The sequence below is a fragment of the Crinia signifera genome, chromosome 3 (assembly GCF_055691185.1).
Source record: "Crinia signifera chromosome 3, ASM5569118v1, whole genome shotgun sequence".
NCBI classification, from domain to species: domain Eukaryota; kingdom Metazoa; phylum Chordata; class Amphibia; order Anura; family Myobatrachidae; genus Crinia; species Crinia signifera.
Genome location: NC_139219.1, coordinates 80,758,443 through 80,772,834, shown reverse-complemented (window position 1 = coordinate 80,772,834; position 14,392 = coordinate 80,758,443). Strand labels below are relative to the sequence as shown.

The 14,392-nt window shown below is 42.9% G+C and overlaps 37 non-coding genes across 37 annotated transcripts; all 37 read left to right on the top strand.

Moving 5' to 3' along the window:
- Window positions 1-55: 55 nt before the first annotated feature.
- LOC146066142 (U5 spliceosomal RNA) lies at window positions 56-171 on the top strand. The gene has a single exon (XR_014472844.1). It is a non-coding gene; the product is annotated as a U5 spliceosomal RNA (small nuclear RNA).
- Window positions 172-449: 278 nt separating this feature from the next.
- LOC146065904 (U5 spliceosomal RNA) lies at window positions 450-564 on the top strand. The gene has a single exon (XR_014472712.1). It is a non-coding gene; the product is annotated as a U5 spliceosomal RNA (small nuclear RNA).
- A 278-nt stretch (window positions 565-842) lies between these two features.
- On the top strand, window positions 843-958 carry LOC146065806 (U5 spliceosomal RNA). Its single transcript, XR_014472618.1, has one exon. It is a non-coding gene; the product is annotated as a U5 spliceosomal RNA (small nuclear RNA).
- A 278-nt stretch (window positions 959-1,236) lies between these two features.
- Window positions 1,237-1,352, top strand: LOC146065751 (U5 spliceosomal RNA). Its single transcript, XR_014472565.1, has one exon. It is a non-coding gene; the product is annotated as a U5 spliceosomal RNA (small nuclear RNA).
- A 278-nt stretch (window positions 1,353-1,630) lies between these two features.
- Window positions 1,631-1,746, top strand: LOC146065506 (U5 spliceosomal RNA). Its single transcript, XR_014472354.1, has one exon. It is a non-coding gene; the product is annotated as a U5 spliceosomal RNA (small nuclear RNA).
- A 278-nt stretch (window positions 1,747-2,024) lies between these two features.
- On the top strand, window positions 2,025-2,140 carry LOC146065948 (U5 spliceosomal RNA). The gene has a single exon (XR_014472754.1). It is a non-coding gene; the product is annotated as a U5 spliceosomal RNA (small nuclear RNA).
- Window positions 2,141-2,418: 278 nt separating this feature from the next.
- LOC146065914 (U5 spliceosomal RNA) lies at window positions 2,419-2,534 on the top strand. The gene has a single exon (XR_014472722.1). It is a non-coding gene; the product is annotated as a U5 spliceosomal RNA (small nuclear RNA).
- A 279-nt stretch (window positions 2,535-2,813) lies between these two features.
- Window positions 2,814-2,929, top strand: LOC146066136 (U5 spliceosomal RNA). The gene has a single exon (XR_014472838.1). It is a non-coding gene; the product is annotated as a U5 spliceosomal RNA (small nuclear RNA).
- Window positions 2,930-3,207: 278 nt separating this feature from the next.
- LOC146066141 (U5 spliceosomal RNA) lies at window positions 3,208-3,323 on the top strand. Its single transcript, XR_014472843.1, has one exon. It is a non-coding gene; the product is annotated as a U5 spliceosomal RNA (small nuclear RNA).
- Window positions 3,324-3,601: 278 nt separating this feature from the next.
- On the top strand, window positions 3,602-3,716 carry LOC146065940 (U5 spliceosomal RNA). The gene has a single exon (XR_014472746.1). It is a non-coding gene; the product is annotated as a U5 spliceosomal RNA (small nuclear RNA).
- Window positions 3,717-3,994: 278 nt separating this feature from the next.
- On the top strand, window positions 3,995-4,110 carry LOC146065805 (U5 spliceosomal RNA). The gene has a single exon (XR_014472617.1). It is a non-coding gene; the product is annotated as a U5 spliceosomal RNA (small nuclear RNA).
- Window positions 4,111-4,388: 278 nt separating this feature from the next.
- LOC146065750 (U5 spliceosomal RNA) lies at window positions 4,389-4,504 on the top strand. The gene has a single exon (XR_014472564.1). It is a non-coding gene; the product is annotated as a U5 spliceosomal RNA (small nuclear RNA).
- Window positions 4,505-4,782: 278 nt separating this feature from the next.
- On the top strand, window positions 4,783-4,898 carry LOC146065638 (U5 spliceosomal RNA). Its single transcript, XR_014472467.1, has one exon. It is a non-coding gene; the product is annotated as a U5 spliceosomal RNA (small nuclear RNA).
- A 278-nt stretch (window positions 4,899-5,176) lies between these two features.
- Window positions 5,177-5,292, top strand: LOC146065955 (U5 spliceosomal RNA). The gene has a single exon (XR_014472761.1). It is a non-coding gene; the product is annotated as a U5 spliceosomal RNA (small nuclear RNA).
- Window positions 5,293-5,570: 278 nt separating this feature from the next.
- Window positions 5,571-5,686, top strand: LOC146065505 (U5 spliceosomal RNA). The gene has a single exon (XR_014472353.1). It is a non-coding gene; the product is annotated as a U5 spliceosomal RNA (small nuclear RNA).
- Window positions 5,687-5,964: 278 nt separating this feature from the next.
- LOC146066140 (U5 spliceosomal RNA) lies at window positions 5,965-6,080 on the top strand. The gene has a single exon (XR_014472842.1). It is a non-coding gene; the product is annotated as a U5 spliceosomal RNA (small nuclear RNA).
- A 278-nt stretch (window positions 6,081-6,358) lies between these two features.
- LOC146065770 (U5 spliceosomal RNA) lies at window positions 6,359-6,474 on the top strand. Its single transcript, XR_014472583.1, has one exon. It is a non-coding gene; the product is annotated as a U5 spliceosomal RNA (small nuclear RNA).
- Window positions 6,475-6,752: 278 nt separating this feature from the next.
- Window positions 6,753-6,868, top strand: LOC146065502 (U5 spliceosomal RNA). The gene has a single exon (XR_014472352.1). It is a non-coding gene; the product is annotated as a U5 spliceosomal RNA (small nuclear RNA).
- Window positions 6,869-7,146: 278 nt separating this feature from the next.
- Window positions 7,147-7,262, top strand: LOC146065501 (U5 spliceosomal RNA). The gene has a single exon (XR_014472351.1). It is a non-coding gene; the product is annotated as a U5 spliceosomal RNA (small nuclear RNA).
- Window positions 7,263-7,540: 278 nt separating this feature from the next.
- LOC146065932 (U5 spliceosomal RNA) lies at window positions 7,541-7,656 on the top strand. The gene has a single exon (XR_014472738.1). It is a non-coding gene; the product is annotated as a U5 spliceosomal RNA (small nuclear RNA).
- A 279-nt stretch (window positions 7,657-7,935) lies between these two features.
- Window positions 7,936-8,051, top strand: LOC146065500 (U5 spliceosomal RNA). Its single transcript, XR_014472350.1, has one exon. It is a non-coding gene; the product is annotated as a U5 spliceosomal RNA (small nuclear RNA).
- Window positions 8,052-8,329: 278 nt separating this feature from the next.
- LOC146065533 (U5 spliceosomal RNA) lies at window positions 8,330-8,445 on the top strand. The gene has a single exon (XR_014472378.1). It is a non-coding gene; the product is annotated as a U5 spliceosomal RNA (small nuclear RNA).
- A 278-nt stretch (window positions 8,446-8,723) lies between these two features.
- Window positions 8,724-8,839, top strand: LOC146065499 (U5 spliceosomal RNA). The gene has a single exon (XR_014472349.1). It is a non-coding gene; the product is annotated as a U5 spliceosomal RNA (small nuclear RNA).
- Window positions 8,840-9,117: 278 nt separating this feature from the next.
- LOC146065889 (U5 spliceosomal RNA) lies at window positions 9,118-9,233 on the top strand. Its single transcript, XR_014472697.1, has one exon. It is a non-coding gene; the product is annotated as a U5 spliceosomal RNA (small nuclear RNA).
- A 278-nt stretch (window positions 9,234-9,511) lies between these two features.
- On the top strand, window positions 9,512-9,627 carry LOC146065498 (U5 spliceosomal RNA). The gene has a single exon (XR_014472348.1). It is a non-coding gene; the product is annotated as a U5 spliceosomal RNA (small nuclear RNA).
- A 278-nt stretch (window positions 9,628-9,905) lies between these two features.
- On the top strand, window positions 9,906-10,021 carry LOC146065497 (U5 spliceosomal RNA). Its single transcript, XR_014472347.1, has one exon. It is a non-coding gene; the product is annotated as a U5 spliceosomal RNA (small nuclear RNA).
- A 278-nt stretch (window positions 10,022-10,299) lies between these two features.
- Window positions 10,300-10,415, top strand: LOC146065532 (U5 spliceosomal RNA). Its single transcript, XR_014472377.1, has one exon. It is a non-coding gene; the product is annotated as a U5 spliceosomal RNA (small nuclear RNA).
- A 278-nt stretch (window positions 10,416-10,693) lies between these two features.
- LOC146065888 (U5 spliceosomal RNA) lies at window positions 10,694-10,809 on the top strand. Its single transcript, XR_014472696.1, has one exon. It is a non-coding gene; the product is annotated as a U5 spliceosomal RNA (small nuclear RNA).
- A 278-nt stretch (window positions 10,810-11,087) lies between these two features.
- On the top strand, window positions 11,088-11,203 carry LOC146065565 (U5 spliceosomal RNA). Its single transcript, XR_014472405.1, has one exon. It is a non-coding gene; the product is annotated as a U5 spliceosomal RNA (small nuclear RNA).
- A 278-nt stretch (window positions 11,204-11,481) lies between these two features.
- Window positions 11,482-11,597, top strand: LOC146065496 (U5 spliceosomal RNA). Its single transcript, XR_014472346.1, has one exon. It is a non-coding gene; the product is annotated as a U5 spliceosomal RNA (small nuclear RNA).
- Window positions 11,598-11,875: 278 nt separating this feature from the next.
- LOC146065495 (U5 spliceosomal RNA) lies at window positions 11,876-11,991 on the top strand. The gene has a single exon (XR_014472345.1). It is a non-coding gene; the product is annotated as a U5 spliceosomal RNA (small nuclear RNA).
- A 278-nt stretch (window positions 11,992-12,269) lies between these two features.
- Window positions 12,270-12,385, top strand: LOC146065494 (U5 spliceosomal RNA). The gene has a single exon (XR_014472344.1). It is a non-coding gene; the product is annotated as a U5 spliceosomal RNA (small nuclear RNA).
- Window positions 12,386-12,663: 278 nt separating this feature from the next.
- On the top strand, window positions 12,664-12,779 carry LOC146065493 (U5 spliceosomal RNA). Its single transcript, XR_014472343.1, has one exon. It is a non-coding gene; the product is annotated as a U5 spliceosomal RNA (small nuclear RNA).
- Window positions 12,780-13,057: 278 nt separating this feature from the next.
- On the top strand, window positions 13,058-13,173 carry LOC146065491 (U5 spliceosomal RNA). The gene has a single exon (XR_014472342.1). It is a non-coding gene; the product is annotated as a U5 spliceosomal RNA (small nuclear RNA).
- Window positions 13,174-13,451: 278 nt separating this feature from the next.
- Window positions 13,452-13,567, top strand: LOC146065490 (U5 spliceosomal RNA). The gene has a single exon (XR_014472341.1). It is a non-coding gene; the product is annotated as a U5 spliceosomal RNA (small nuclear RNA).
- Window positions 13,568-13,844: 277 nt separating this feature from the next.
- On the top strand, window positions 13,845-13,960 carry LOC146065489 (U5 spliceosomal RNA). Its single transcript, XR_014472340.1, has one exon. It is a non-coding gene; the product is annotated as a U5 spliceosomal RNA (small nuclear RNA).
- A 278-nt stretch (window positions 13,961-14,238) lies between these two features.
- On the top strand, window positions 14,239-14,354 carry LOC146065488 (U5 spliceosomal RNA). The gene has a single exon (XR_014472339.1). It is a non-coding gene; the product is annotated as a U5 spliceosomal RNA (small nuclear RNA).
- The last annotated feature ends 38 nt before the right edge of the window (window positions 14,355-14,392 follow it).

The window sequence follows — 14,392 nt, the reverse complement described above, 5'->3', positions numbered from 1 at the left end:
TGAGCTGAGTGAGGCCTGCCAGCACGGCACTCAGACGACAGGTGAAATCTTGGTCATGCTCTGGTTTCTCTTCAGAACGCACAAATCTTTCGCCTTTTACTAAAGATTTCCGTGGAGAGGAGCAAAACTGAGTTTTGTCTCAATTTTTGTGTGCCCCATCTTAATGGGGTTTCTTTTCTCAGTTTAAAGACAGAATGAGGGTGCTTTCTAGAAAGTGAGCTCATTTGCATAGCGAGGACAGCATATGTCTGTTTCTTCCCATGCAGTAAATTCTTGACCGTGTTAATTATTTCCAAAATATGAAGCAATTGGTAAGGAGTGCCAAAGATTCCTACAGCAAGGGGAAGCCTGGTGAACAATCTGCTCTTTTTTATTTCAAGTTGGGTGCTCTCATTGAGCTGAGTGAGGCCTGCCAGCACGGCACTCAGACGACAGGTGAAATCTTGGTCATGCTCTGGTTTCTCTTCAGAACGCACAAATCTTTCGCCTTTTACTAAAGATTTCCGTGGATAGGAGCAAAACTGAGTTTGTCTCAATTTTTGTGTGCCCCAGCATAATGGGGTTTCTTTTCTCAGTTGAAAGACAGAATGAGGGTGCTTTCTAGAAAGTGAGCTCATTTGCATAGCGAGGACAGCATATGTCTGTTTCTTCCCATGCAGTATATTCTTGACCGTGTTAATTATTTCCAAAATATGAAGCAATTGGTAAGGAGTGCCAAAGATTCCTACAGCAAGGGGAAGCCTGGTGAGCAATCTGCTCTTTTTTATTTCAAGTTGGGCGTTCTCATTGAGCTGAGTGGGGCCTGCCAGCACGGCACTCAGACGACAGGTGAAATCTTGGTCATGCTCTGGTTTCTCTTCAGAACGCACAAATCTTTCGCCTTTTACTAAAGATTTCCGTGGAGAGGAGCAAAACTGAGTTTTGTCTCAATTTTTGTGTGCCACAGCTTAATGGGGTTTCTTTTCTCAGTTTAAAGACAGAATGAGGGTGCTTTCTAGAAAGTGAGCTCATTTGCATAGCGAGGACAGCATATGTCTGTTTCTTCCCATGCAGTAAATTCTTGACCGTGTTAATTATTTCCAAAATATGAAGCAATTGGTAAGGAGTGCCAAAGATTCCTACAGCAAGGGGAAGCCTGGTGAACAATCTGCTCTTTTTTATTTCAAGTTGGGTGCTCTCATTGAGCTGAGTGAGGCCTGCCAGCAAGGCACTCAGACGACAGGTGAAATCTTGGTCATGCTCTGGTTTCTCTTCAGAAAGCACAAATCTTTCGCCTTTTACTAAAGATTTCCGTGGAGAGGAGCAAAACTGAGTTTTGTCTCAATTTTTGTGTGCCCCAGCTTAATGGGGTTTCTTTTCTCAGTTTAAAGACAGAATGAGGGTGCTTTCTAGAAAGTGAGCTCATTTGCATAGCGAGGACAGCATATGTCTGTTTCTTCCCATGCAGTAAATTCTTGACCGTGTTAATTATTTCCAAAATATGAAGCAATTGGTAAGGAGTGCCAGAGATTCCTACAGCAAGGGGAAGCCTGGTGAACAATCTGCTCTTTTTTATTTCAAGTTGGGTGCTCTCATTGAGCTGAGTGAGGCCTGCCAGCACGGCACTCAGACGACAGGTGAAATCTTGGTCATGCTCTGGTTTCTCTTCAGAACGCACAAATCTTTCGCCTTTTACTAAAGATTTCCGTGGAGAGGAGCAAAACTGAGTTTTGTCTCAATTTTTGTGTGCCCCAGCTTAATGGGGTTTCTTTTCTCAGTTTAAAGACAGAATGAGGGTGCTTTCTAGAAAGTGAGCTCATTTGCATAGCGAGGACAGCATATGTCTGTTTCTTCCCATGCAGTAAATTCTTGACCGTGTTAATTATTTCCAAAATATGAAGCAATTGGTAAGGAGTGCCAAAGATTCCTACAGCAAGCAGAAGCCTGGTGAACAATCTGCTCTTTTTTATTTCAAGTTGGGTGCTCTCATTGAGCTGAGTGAGGCCTGCCAGCACGGCACTCAGACGACAGGTGAAATCTTGGTCATGCTCTGGTTTCTCTTCAGAACGCACAAATCTTTCACCTTTTACTAAAGATTTCCATGGAGAGGAGCAAAACTGAGTTTTGTCTCAATTTTTGTGTGCCCCAGCTTAATGGGGTTTCTTTTCTCAGTTTAAAGACAGAATGAGGGTGCTTTCTAGAAAGTGAGCTCATTTGCATAGCGAGGACAGCATATGTCTGTTTCTTCCCATGCAGTAAATTCTTGACCGTGTTAATTATTTCCAAAATATGAAGCAATTGGTAAGGAGTGCCAAAGATTCCTACAGCAAGGGGAAGCCTGGTGAACAATCTGCTCTTTTTTATTTCAAGTTGGGTGCTCTCATTGAGCTGAGTGAGGCCTGCCAGCACAGCACTCAAACGACAGGTGAAATCTTAGTCATGCTTTGGTTTCTCTTCAGAACGCACAAATCTTTCGCCTTTTACTAAAAATTTCCGTGGAGAGGAGCAAAACTGAGTTTTGTCTCAATTTTTGTGTGCCCCAGCTTAATGGGGTTTCTTTTCTCAGTTTAAAGACAGAATGAGGGTGCTTTCTAGAAAGTGAGCTCATTTGCATAGCGAGGACAGCATATGTCTGTTTCTTCCCATGCAGTAAATTCTTGACCGTGTTAATTATTTCCAAAATATGAAGCAATTGGTAAGGAGTGCCAAAGATTCCTACAGCAAGGGGAAGCCTGGTGAACAATCTGCTCTTTTTTTATTTCAAGTTGGGTGCTCTCATTGAGCTGAGTGAGGCCTGCCAGCACGGCACTCAGACGACAGGTGAAATCTTGGTCATGCTCTGGTTTCTCTTCAGAACGCACAAATCTTTCGCCTTTTACTAAAGATTTCCGTGGAGAGGAGCAAAACTGAGTTTTGTCTCAATTTTTGTATGCCCCAGCTTAATGGGGTTTCTTTTCTCAGTTTAAAGACAGAAGGAGGGTGCTTTCTAGAAAGTGAGCTCATTTGCATAGCGAGGACAGCATATGTCTGTTTCTTCCCATGCAGTAAATTCTTGACCGTGTTAATTATTTCCAAAATATGAAGCAATTGGTAAGGAGTGCCAAAGATTCCTACAGCAAGGGGAAGCCTGGTGAACAATCTGCTCTTTTTTATTTCATGTTGGGTGCTCTCATTGAGCTGAGTGAGGCCTGCCAGCACGGCACTCAGACGACAGGTGAAATCTTGGTCATGCTCTGGTTTCTCTTCAGAACGCACAAATCTTTCGCCTTTTACTAAAGATTTCCGTGGAGAGGAGCAAAACTGAGTTTTGTCTCAATTTTTGTGTGCCCCATCTTAATGGGGTTTCTTTTCTCAGTTTAAAGACAGAATGAGGGTGCTTTCTAGAAAGTGAGCTCATTTGCATAGCGAGGACAGCATATGTCTGTTTCTTCCCATGCAGTAAATTCTTGACCGTGTTAATTATTTCCAAAATATGAAGCAATTGGTAAGGAGTGCCAAAGATTCCTACAGCAAGGGGAAGCCTGGTGAACAATCTGCTCTTTTTTATTTCAAGTTGGGTGCTCTCATTGAGCTGAGTGAGGCCTGCCAGCACGGCACTCAGACGACAGGTGAAATCTTGGTCATGCTCTGGTTTCTCTTCAGAATGCACAAATCTTTCGCCTTTTACTAAAGATTTCCGTGGATAGGAGCAAAACTGAGTTTGTCTCAATTTTTGTGTGCCCCAGCATAATGGGGTTTCTTTTCTCAGTTGAAAGACAGAATGAGGGTGCTTTCTAGAAAGTGAGCTCATTTGCATAGCGAGGACAGCATATGTCTGTTTCTTCCCATGCAGTATATTCTTGACCGTGTTAATTATTTCCAAAATATGAAGCAATTGGTAAGGAGTGCCAAAGATTCCTACAGCAAGGGGAAGCCTGGTGAGCAATCTGCTCTTTTTTATTTCAAGTTGGGCGTTCTCATTGAGCTGAGTGGGGCCTGCCAGCACGGCACTCAGACGACAGGTGAAATCTTGGTCATGCTCTGGTTTCTCTTCAGAACGCACAAATCTTTCGCCTTTTACTAAAGATTTCCGTGGAGAGGAGCAAAACTGAGTTTTGTCTCAATTTTTGTGTGCCACAGCTTAATGGGGTTTCTTTTCTCAGTTTAAAGACAGAATGAGGGTGCTTTCTAGAAAGTGAGCTCATTTGCATAGCGAGGACAGCATATGTCTGTTTCTTCCCATGCAGTAAATTCTTGACCGTGTTAATTATTTCCAAAATATGAAGCAATTGGTAAGGAGTGCCAAAGATTCCTACAGCAAGGGGAAGCCTGGTGAACAATCTGCTCTTTTTTATTTCAAGTTGGGTGCTCTCATTGAGCTGAGTGAGGCCTGCCAGCAAGGCACTCAGACGACAGGTGAAATCTTGGTCATGCTCTGGTTTCTCTTCAGAAAGCACAAATCTTTCGCCTTTTACTAAAGATTTCCGTGGAGAGGAGCAAAACTGAGTTTTGTCTCAATTTTTGTGTGCCCCAGCTTAATGGGGTTTCTTTTCTCAGTTTAAAGACAGAATGAGGGTGCTTTCTAGAAAGTGAGCTCATTTGCATAGCGAGGACAGCATATGTCTGTTTCTTCCCATGCAGTAAATTCTTGACCGTGTTAATTATTTCCAAAATATGAAGCAATTGGTAAGGAGTGCCAGAGATTCCTACAGCAAGGGGAAGCCTGGTGAACAATCTGCTCTTTTTTATTTCAAGTTGGGTGCTCTCATTGAGCTGAGTGAGGCCTGCCAGCACGGCACTCAGACGACAGGTGAAATCTTGGTCATGCTCTGGTTTCTCTTCAGAACGCACAAATCTTTCGCCTTTTACTAAAGATTTCCGTGGAGAGGAGCAGAACTGAGTTTTGTCTCAATTTTTGTGTGCCCCAGCTTAATGGGGTTTCTTTTCTCAGTTTAAAGACAGAATGAGGGTGCTTTCTAGAAAGTGAGCTCATTTGCATAGCGAGGACAGCATATGTCTGTTTCTTCCCATGCAGTAAATTCTTGACCGTGTTAATTATTTCCAAAATATGAAGCAATTGGTAAGGAGTGCCAAAGATTCCTACAGCAAGGGGAAGCCTGGTGAACAATCTGCTCTTTTTTATTTCAAGTTGGGTGCTCTCATTGAGCTGAGTGAGGCCTGCCAGCACGGCACTCAGACGACAGGTGAAATCTTGGTCATGCTCTGGTTTCGCTTCAGAACGCACAAATCTTTCGTCTTTTACTAAAGATTTCCGTGGAGAGGAGCAAAACTGAGTTTTGTCTCAATTTTTGTGTGCCCCAGCTTAATTGGGTTTCTTTTCTCAGTTTAAAGACAGAATGAGGGTGCTTTCTAGAAAGTGAGCTCATTTGCATAGCGAGGACAGCATATGTCTGTTTCTTCCCATGCAGTAAATTCTTGACCGTGTTAATTATTTCCAAAATATGAAGCAATTGGTAAGGAGTGCCAAAGATTCCTACAGCAAGGGGAAGCCTGGTGAACAATCTGCTCTTTTTTATTTCAAGTTGGGTGCTCTCATTGAGCTGAGTGAGGCCTGAAAGCACGGCACTCAGACGACAGGTGAAATCTTGGTCATGCTCTGGTTTCTCTTCAGAACGCACAAATCTTTCGCCTTTTACTAAAGATTTCCGTGGAGAGGAGCAAAACTGAGTTTTGTCTCAATTTTTGTGTGCCCCAGCTTAATGGGGTTTCTTTTCTCAGTTTAAAGACAGAATGAGGGTGCTTTCTAGAAAGTGAGCTCATTTGCATAGCGAGGACAGCATATGTCTGTTTCTTCCCATGCAGTAAATTCTTGACCGTGTTAATTATTTCCAAAATATGAAGCAATTGGTAAGGAGTGCCAAAGATTCCTACAGCAAGGGGAAGCCTGGTGAACAATCTGCTCTTTTTTATTTCAAGTTGGGTGCTCTCATTGAGCTGAGTGAGGCCTGCCAGCACGGCACTCAGACGACAGGTGAAATCTTGGTCATGCTCTGGTTTCTCTTCAGAACGCACAAATCTTTCGCCTTTTACTAAAGATTTCCGTGGAGAGGAGCAAAACTGAGTTTTGTCTAAATTTTTGTATGCCCCAGCTTAATGGGGTTTCTTTTCTCAGTTTAAAGACAGAAGGAGGGTGCTTTCTAGAAAGTGAGCTCATTTGCATAGCGAGGACAGCATATGTCTGTTTCTTCCCATGCAGTAAATTCTTGACCGTGTTAATTATTTCCAAAATATGAAGCAATTGGTAAGGAGTGACAAAGATTCCTACAGCAAGGGGAAGCCTGGTGAACAATCTGCTCTTTTTTATTTCATGTTGGGTGCTCTCATTGAGCTGAGTGAGGCCTGCCAGCACGGCACTCAGACGACAGGTGAAATCTTGGTCATGCTCTGGTTTTTCTTCAGAACGCACAAATCTTTCGCCTTTTACTAAAGATTTCCGTGGAGAGGAGCAAAACTGAGTTTTGTCTCAATTTTTGTGCGCCCCAGCTTAATGGGGTTTCTTTTCTCAGTTTAAAGACAGAATGAGGGTGCTTTCTAGAAAGTGAGCTCATTTGCATAGCGAGGATAGCATATGTCTGTTTCTTCCCATGCAGTAAATTCTTGACCGTGTTAATTATTTCCAAAATATGAAGCAATTGGTAAGGAGTGCCAAAGATTCCTACAGCAAGGGGAAGCCTGGTGAACAATCTGCTCTTTTTTATTTCAAGTTGGGTGCTCTCATTGAGCTGAGTGAGGCCTGCCAGCACGGCACTCAGACGACAGGTGAAATCTTGGTCATGCTCTGGTTTCTCTTCAGAACGCACAAATCTTTCGCCTTTTACTAAAGATTTCCGTGGAGAGGAGCAAAACTGAGTTTTGTCTCAATTTTTGTGTGCCCCAGCTTAATGGGGTTTCTTTTCTCAGTTTAAAGACAGAATGAGGGTGCTTTCTAGAAAGTGAGCTCATTTGCATAGCGAGGACAGCATATGTCTGTTTCTTCCCATGCAGTAAATTCTTGACCTTGTTAATTATTTCCAAAATATGAAGCAATTGGTAAGGAGTGCCAAAGATTCCTACAGCAAGGGGAAGCCTGGTGAACAATCTGCTCTTTTTTATTTCAAGTTGGGTGCTCTCATTGAGCTGAGTGAGGCCTGCCAGCACGGCACTCAGACGACAGGTGAAATCTTGGTCATGCTCTGGTTTCTCTTCAGAACGCACAAATCTTTCGCCTTTTACTAAAGATTTCCGTGGAGAGGAGCAAAACTGAGTTTTGTCTCAATTTTTGTGTGCCCCAGCTTAATGGGGTTTCTTTTCTCAGTTTAAAGACAGAATGAGGGTGCTTTCTAGAAAGTGAGCTCATTTGCATAGCGAGGACAGCATATGTCTGTTTCTTCCCATGCAGTAAATTCTTGACCGTGTTAATTATTTCCAAAATATGAAGCAATTGGTAAGGAGTGCCAAAGATTCCTACAGCAAGGGGAAGCCTGGTGAACAATCTGCTCTTTTTTATTTCAAGTTGGGTGCTCTCATTGAGCTGAGTGAGGCCTGCCAGCACGGCACTCAGACGACAGGTGAAATCTTGGTCATGCTCTGGTTTCGCTTCAGAACGCACAAATCTTTCGTCTTTTACTAAAGATTTCCGTGGAGAGGAGCAAAACTGAGTTTTGTCTCAATTTTTGTGTGCCCCAGCTTAATGGGGTTTCTTTTCTCAGTTTAAAGACAGAATGAGGGTGCTTTCTAGAAAGTGAGCTCATTTGCATAGCGAGGACAGCATATGTCTGTTTCTTCCCATGCAGTAAATTCTTGACCGTGTTAATTATTTCCAAAATATGAAGCAATTGGTAAGGAGTGCCAAAGATTCCAACAGCAAGGGTAAGCTTGGTGAACAATCTGCTCTTTTTTTATTTACAGTTGGGTGCTCTCATTGAGCTGAGTGAGGCCTGCCAGCACGGCACTCAGTTGACAGGTAAAATCTTGGTCATGCTCTGGTTTCTCTTCAGAACGCACAAATCTTTCGCCTTTTACTAAAGATTTCCGTGGAGAGGAGCAAAACTGAGTTTTGTCTCAATTTTTGTGTGCCCCAGCTTAATGGGGTTTCTTTTCTCAGTTTAAAGACAGAATGAAGGTGCTTTCTAGAAAGTGAGCTCATTTGCATAGCGAGGACAGCATATGTCTGTTTCTTCCCATGCAGTAAATTCTTGACCGTGTTAATTATTTCCAAAATATGAAGCAATTGGTAAGGAGTGCCAAAGATTCCTACAGCAAGGGGAAGCCTGGTGAACAATCTGCTCTTTTTAATTTCAAGTTGGGTGCTCTCATTGAGCTGAGTGAGGCCTGCCAGCACGGCACTCAGACGACAGGTGAAATCTTGGTCATGCTCTGGTTTCTCTTCAGAACGCACAAATCTTTTGCCTTTTACTAAAGATTTCCGTGGAGAGGAGCAAAACTGAGTTTTGTCTCAATTTTTGTGTGCCCCAGCTTAATGGGGTTTCTTTTCTCAGTTTAAAGACAGAATGAGGGTGCTTTCTAGAAAGTGAGCTCATTTGCATAGCGAGGACAGCATATGTCTGTTTCTTCCCATTCAGTAAATTCTTGACCATGTTAATTATTTCCAAAATATGAAGCAATTGGTAAGGAGTGCCAAAGATTCCTACAGCAAGGGGAAGCCTGGTGAACAATCTGCTCTTTTTTATTTCAAGTTGGGTGCTCTCATTGAGCTGAGTGAGGCCTGCCAGCACGGCACTCAGACGACAGGTGAAATCTTGGTCATGCTCTGGTTTCTCTTCAGAACGCACAAATCTTTCGCCTTTTACTAAAGATTTCCGTGGAGAGGAGCAAAACTGAGTTTTGTCTCAATTTTTGTGTGCCCCAGCTTAATGGGGTTTCTTTTCTCAGTTTAAAGACAGAATGAGGGTGCTTTCTAGAAAGTGAGCTCATTTGCATAGCGAGGACAGCATATGTCTGTTTCTTCCCATGCAGTAAATTCTTGACCGTGTTAATTATTTCCAAAATATGAAGCAATTGGTAAGGAGTGCCAAAGATTCCTACAGCAAGGGGATGCCTGGTGAACAATCTGCTCTTTTTTATTTCAAGTTGGGTGCTCTCATTGAGCTGAGTGAGGCCTGCCAGCACGGCACTCAGACGACAGGTGAAATCTTGGTCATGCTCTGGTTTCTTTTCAGAACACACAAATCTTTCGCCTTTTACTAAAGATTTCCGTGGAGAGGAGCAAAACTGAGTTTTGTCTCAATTTTTGTGTGCCCCAGCTTAATGGGGTTTATTTTCTCAGTTTAAAGACAGAATGAGGGTGCTTTCTAGAAAGTGAGCTCATTTGCATAGCGAGGACAGCATATGTCTGTTTCTTCCCATGCAGTAAATTCTTGACCGTGTTAATTATTTCCAAAATATGAAGCAATTGGTAAGGAGTGCCAAAGATTCCTACAGCAAGGGGAAGCCTGGTGAACAATCTGCTCTTTTTTATTTCAAGTTGGGTGCTCTCATTGAGCTGAGTGAGGCCTGCCAGCACGGCACTCAGACGACAGGTGAAATCTTGGTCATGCTCTGGTTTCTCTTCAGAACGCACAAATCTTTCGCCTTTTACTAAAGATTTCCGTGGAGAGGAGCAAAACTGAGTTTTGTCTCAATTTTTGTGTGCCCCAGCTTAATGGGGTTTCTTTTCTCAGTTTAAAGACAGAATGAGGGTGCTTTCTAGAAAGTTAGCTCATTTGCATAGCGAGGACAGCATATGTCTGTTTCTTCCCATGCAGTAAATTCTTGACCGTGTTAATTATTTCCAAAATATGAAGCAATTGGTAAGGAGTGCCAAAGATTCCTACAGCAAGGGGAAGCCTGGTGAACAATCTGCTCTTTTTTATTTCAAGTTGGGTGCTCTCATTGAGCTGAGTGAGGCCTGCCAGCACGGCACTCAGACGACAGGTGAAATCTTGGTCATGCTCTGGTTTCTCTTCAGAACGCACAAATCTTTCGCCTTTTACTAAAGATTTCCGTGGAGAGGAGCAAAACTGAGTTTTGTCTCAATTTTTGTGTGCCCCAGCTTAATGGGGTTTCTTTTCTCAGTTTAAAGACAGAATGAGGGTGCTTTCTAGAAAGTGAGCTCATTTGCATAGCGAGGACAGCATATGTCTGTTTCTTCCCATGCAGTAAATTCTTGACCGTGTTAATTATTTCCAAAATATGAAGCAATTGGTAAGGAGTGCCAAAGATTCCTACAGCAAGGGGAAGCCTGGTGAACAATCTGCTCTTTTTAATTTCAAGTTGGGTGCTCTCATTGAGCTGAGTGAGGCCTGCCAGCACGGCACTCAGACGACAGGTGAAATCTTGGTCATGCTCTGGTTTCTCTTCAGAACGCACAAATCTTTTGCCTTTTACTAAAGATTTCCGTGGAGAGGAGCAAAACTGAGTTTTGTCTCAATTTTTGTGTGCCCCAGCTTAATGGGGTTTCTTTTCTCAGTTTAAAGACAGAATGAGGGTGCTTTCTAGAAAGTGAGCTCATTTGCATAGCGAGGACAGCATATGTCTGTTTCTTCCCATGCAGTAAATTCTTGACCGTGTTAATTATTTCCAAAATATGAAGCAATTGGTAAGGAGTGCCAAAGATTCCTACAGCAAGGGGATGCCTGGTGAACAATCTGCTCTTTTTTATTTCAAGTTGGGTGCTCTCATTGAGCTGAGTGAGGCCTGCCAGCACGGCACTCAGACGACAGGTGAAATCTTGGTCATGCTCTGGTTTCTTTTCAGAACACACAAATCTTTCGCCTTTTACTAAAGATTTCCGTGGAGAGGAGCAAAACTGAGTTTTGTCTCAATTTTTGTGTGCCCCAGCTTAATGGGGTTTATTTTCTCAGTTTAAAGACAGAATGAGGGTGCTTTCTAGAAAGTGAGCTCATTTGCATAGCGAGGACAGCATATGTCTGTTTCTTCCCATGCAGTAAATTCTTGACCGTGTTAATTATTTCCAAAATATGAAGCAATTGGTAAGGAGTGCCAAAGATTCCTACAGCAAGGGGAAGCCTGGTGAACAATCTGCTCTTTTTTATTTCAAGTTGGGTGCTCTCATTGAGCTGAGTGAGGCCTGCCAGCACGGCACTCAGACGACAGGTGAAATCTTGGTCATGCTCTGGTTTCTCTTCAGAATGCACAAATCTTTCGCCTTTTACTAAAGATTTCCGTGGAGAGGAGCAAAACTGAGTTTTGTATTAATTTTTGTGTGCCCCAGCTTAATGGGGTTTCTTTTCTCAGTTTAAAGACAGAATGAGGGTGCTTTCTAGAAAGTGAGCTCATTTGCATAGCGAGGACAGCATATGTCTGTTTCTTCCCATGCAGTAAATTCTTGACCGTGTTAATTATTTCCAAAATATGAAGCAATTGGTAAGGAGTGCCAAAGATTCCTACAGCAAGGGGAAGCCTGGTGAACAATCTGCTCTTTTTTATTTCAAGTTGGGTGCTCTCATTGAGCTGAGTGAGGCCTGCCAGCACGGCACCCAGACGACAGGTGAAATCTTGGTCATGCTCTGGTTTCTCTTCAGAACGCACAAATCTTTCGCCTTTTACTAAAGATTTCCGTGGAGAGGAGCAAAACTGAGTTTTGTCTCAATTTTTGTGTGCCCCAGCTTAATGGGGTTTCTTTTCTCAGTTTAAAGACAGAATGAGGGTGCTTTCTAGAAAGTGAGCTCATTTGCATAGCGAGGACAGCATATGTCTGTTTCTTCCCATGCAGTAAATTCTTGACCGTGTTAATTATTTCCAAAATATGAAGCAATTGGTAAGGAGTGCCAAAGATTCCTACAGCAAGGGGAAGCCTGGTGAACAATCTGCTCTTTTTTATTTCAAGTTGGGTGCTCTCATTGAGCCTAGTGAGGCCTGCCAGCACGGCACTCAGACGACAGGTGAAATCTTGGTCATGCTCTGGTTTCTCTTCAGAACGCACAAATCTTTCGCCTTTTACTAAAGATTTCCGTGGAGAGGAGCAAAACTGAGTTTTGTCTCAATTTTTGTGTGCCCCAGCTTAATGGGGTTTCTTTTCTCAGTTTAAAGACAGAATGAGGGTGCTTTCTAGAAAGTGAGCTCATTTGCATAGCGAGGACAGCATATGTCTGTTTCTTCCCATGCAGTAAATTCTTGACCGTGTTAATTATTTCCAAAATATGAAGCAATTGGTAAGGAGTGCCAAAGATTCCTACAGCAAGGGGAAGCCTGGTGAACAATCTGCTCTTTTTTATTTCAAGTTGGGTGCTCTCATTGAGCTGAGTGAGGCCTGCCAGCACGGCACTCAGACGACAGGTGAAATCTTGGTCATGCTCTGGTTTCTCTTCAGAACGCACAAATCTTTCGCCTTTTACTAAAGATTTCCGTGGAGAGGAGCAAAACTGAGTTTTGTCTCAATTTTTGTGTGCCCCAGCTTAATGGGGTTTCTTTTCTCAGTTTAAAGACAGAATGAGTGTGCTTTCTAGAAAGTGAGCTCATTTGCATAGCGAGGACAGCATATGTCTGTTTCTTCCCATGCAGTAAATTCTTGACCGTGTTAATTATTTCCAAAATATGAAGCAATTGGTAAGGAGTGCCAAAGATTCCTACAGCAAGGGGAAGCCTGGTGAACAATCTGCTCTATTTTATTTCAAGTTGGGTGCTCTCATTGAGCTGAGTGAGGCCTGCCAGCACGGCACCCAGACGACAGGTGAAATCTTGGTCATGCTCTGGTTTCTCTTCAGAACGCACAAATCTTTCGCCTTTTACTAAAGATTTCCGTGGAGAGGAGCAAAACTGAGTTTTGTCTCAATTTTTGTGTGCCCCAGCTTAATGGGGTTTCTTTTCTCAGTTTAAAGACAGAATGAGGGTGCTTTCTAGAAAGTGAGCTCATTTGCATAGCGAGGACAGCATATGTCTGTTTCTTCCCATGCAGTAAATTCTTGACCGTGTTAATTATTTCCAAAATATGAAGCAATTGGTAAGGAGTGCCAAAGATTCCTACAGCAAGGGGAAGCCTGGTGAACAATCTGCTCTTTTTTATTTCAAGTTGGGTGCTCTCATTGAGCCTAGTGAGGCCTGCCAGCACGGCACTCAGACGACAGGTGAAATCTTGGTCATGCTCTGGTTTCTCTTCAGAACGCACAAATCTTTCGCCTTTTACTAAAGATTTCCGTGGAGAGGAGCAAAACTGAGTTTTGTCTCAATTTTTGTGTGCCCCAGCTTAATGGGGTTTCTTTTCTCAGTTTAAAGACAGAATGAGGGTGCTTTCTAGAAAGTGAGCTCATTTGCATAGCGAGGACAGCATATGTCTGTTTCTTCCCATGCAGTAAATTCTTGACCGTGTTAATTATTTCCAAAATATGAAGCAATTGGTAAGGAGTGCCAAAGATTCCTACAGCAAGGGGAAGCCTGGTGAACAATCTGCTCTTTTTTATTTCAAGTTGGGTGCTCTCATTGAGCTGAGTGAGGCCTGCCAGCACGGCACTCAGACGACAGGTGAAATCTTGGTCATGCTCTGGTTTCTCTTCAGAACGCACAAATCTTTCGCCTTTTACTAAAGATTTCCGTGGAGAGGAGCAAAACTGAGTTTTGTCTCAATTTTTGTGTGCCCCAGCTTAATGGGGTTTCTTTTCTCAGTTTAAAGACAGAATGAGGGTGCTTTCTAGAAAGTGAGCTCATTTGCATAGCGAGGACAGCATATGTCTGTTTCTTCCCATGCAGTAAATTCTTGACCGTGTTAATTATTTCCAAAATATGAAGCAATTGGTAAGGAGTGACAAAGATTCCTACAGCAAGGGGAAGCCTGGTGAACAATCTGCCCTTTTTTTTTCATGTTGGGTGCTCTCATTGAGCTGAGTGAGGCCTGCCAGCACGGCACTCAGACGACAGGTGAAATCTTGGTCATGCTCTGGTTTCTCTTCAGAACGCACAAATCTTTCGCCTTTTACTAAAGATTTCCGTGGAGAGGAGCAAAACTGAGTTTTGTCTCAATTTTTGTGTGCCCCAGCTTAATGGGGTTTCTTTTCTCAGTTTAAAGACAGAATGAGGGTGCTTTCTAGAAAGTGAGCTCATTTGCATAGCGAGGACAGCATATGTCTGTTTCTTCCCATGCAGTAAATTCTTGACCGTGTTAATTATTTCCAAAATATGAAGCATTTGGTAAGGAGTGCCAAAGATTCCTACAGCAAGGGGAAGCCTGGTGAACAATCTGCTCTTTTTTATTTCAAGTTGGGTGCTCTCATTGAGCTGAGTGAGGCCTGCCAGCACGGCACTCAGACGACAGGTGAAATCTTGGTCATGCTCTGGTTTCTCTTCAGAACGCACAAATCTTTCGCCTTTTACTAAAGATTTCCGTGGAGAGGAGCAAAACTGAGTTTTGTCTCAATTTTTGTGTGCCCCAGCTTAATGGGGTTTCTTTTCTCAGTTTAAAGACAGAATGAGGGTGCTTTCT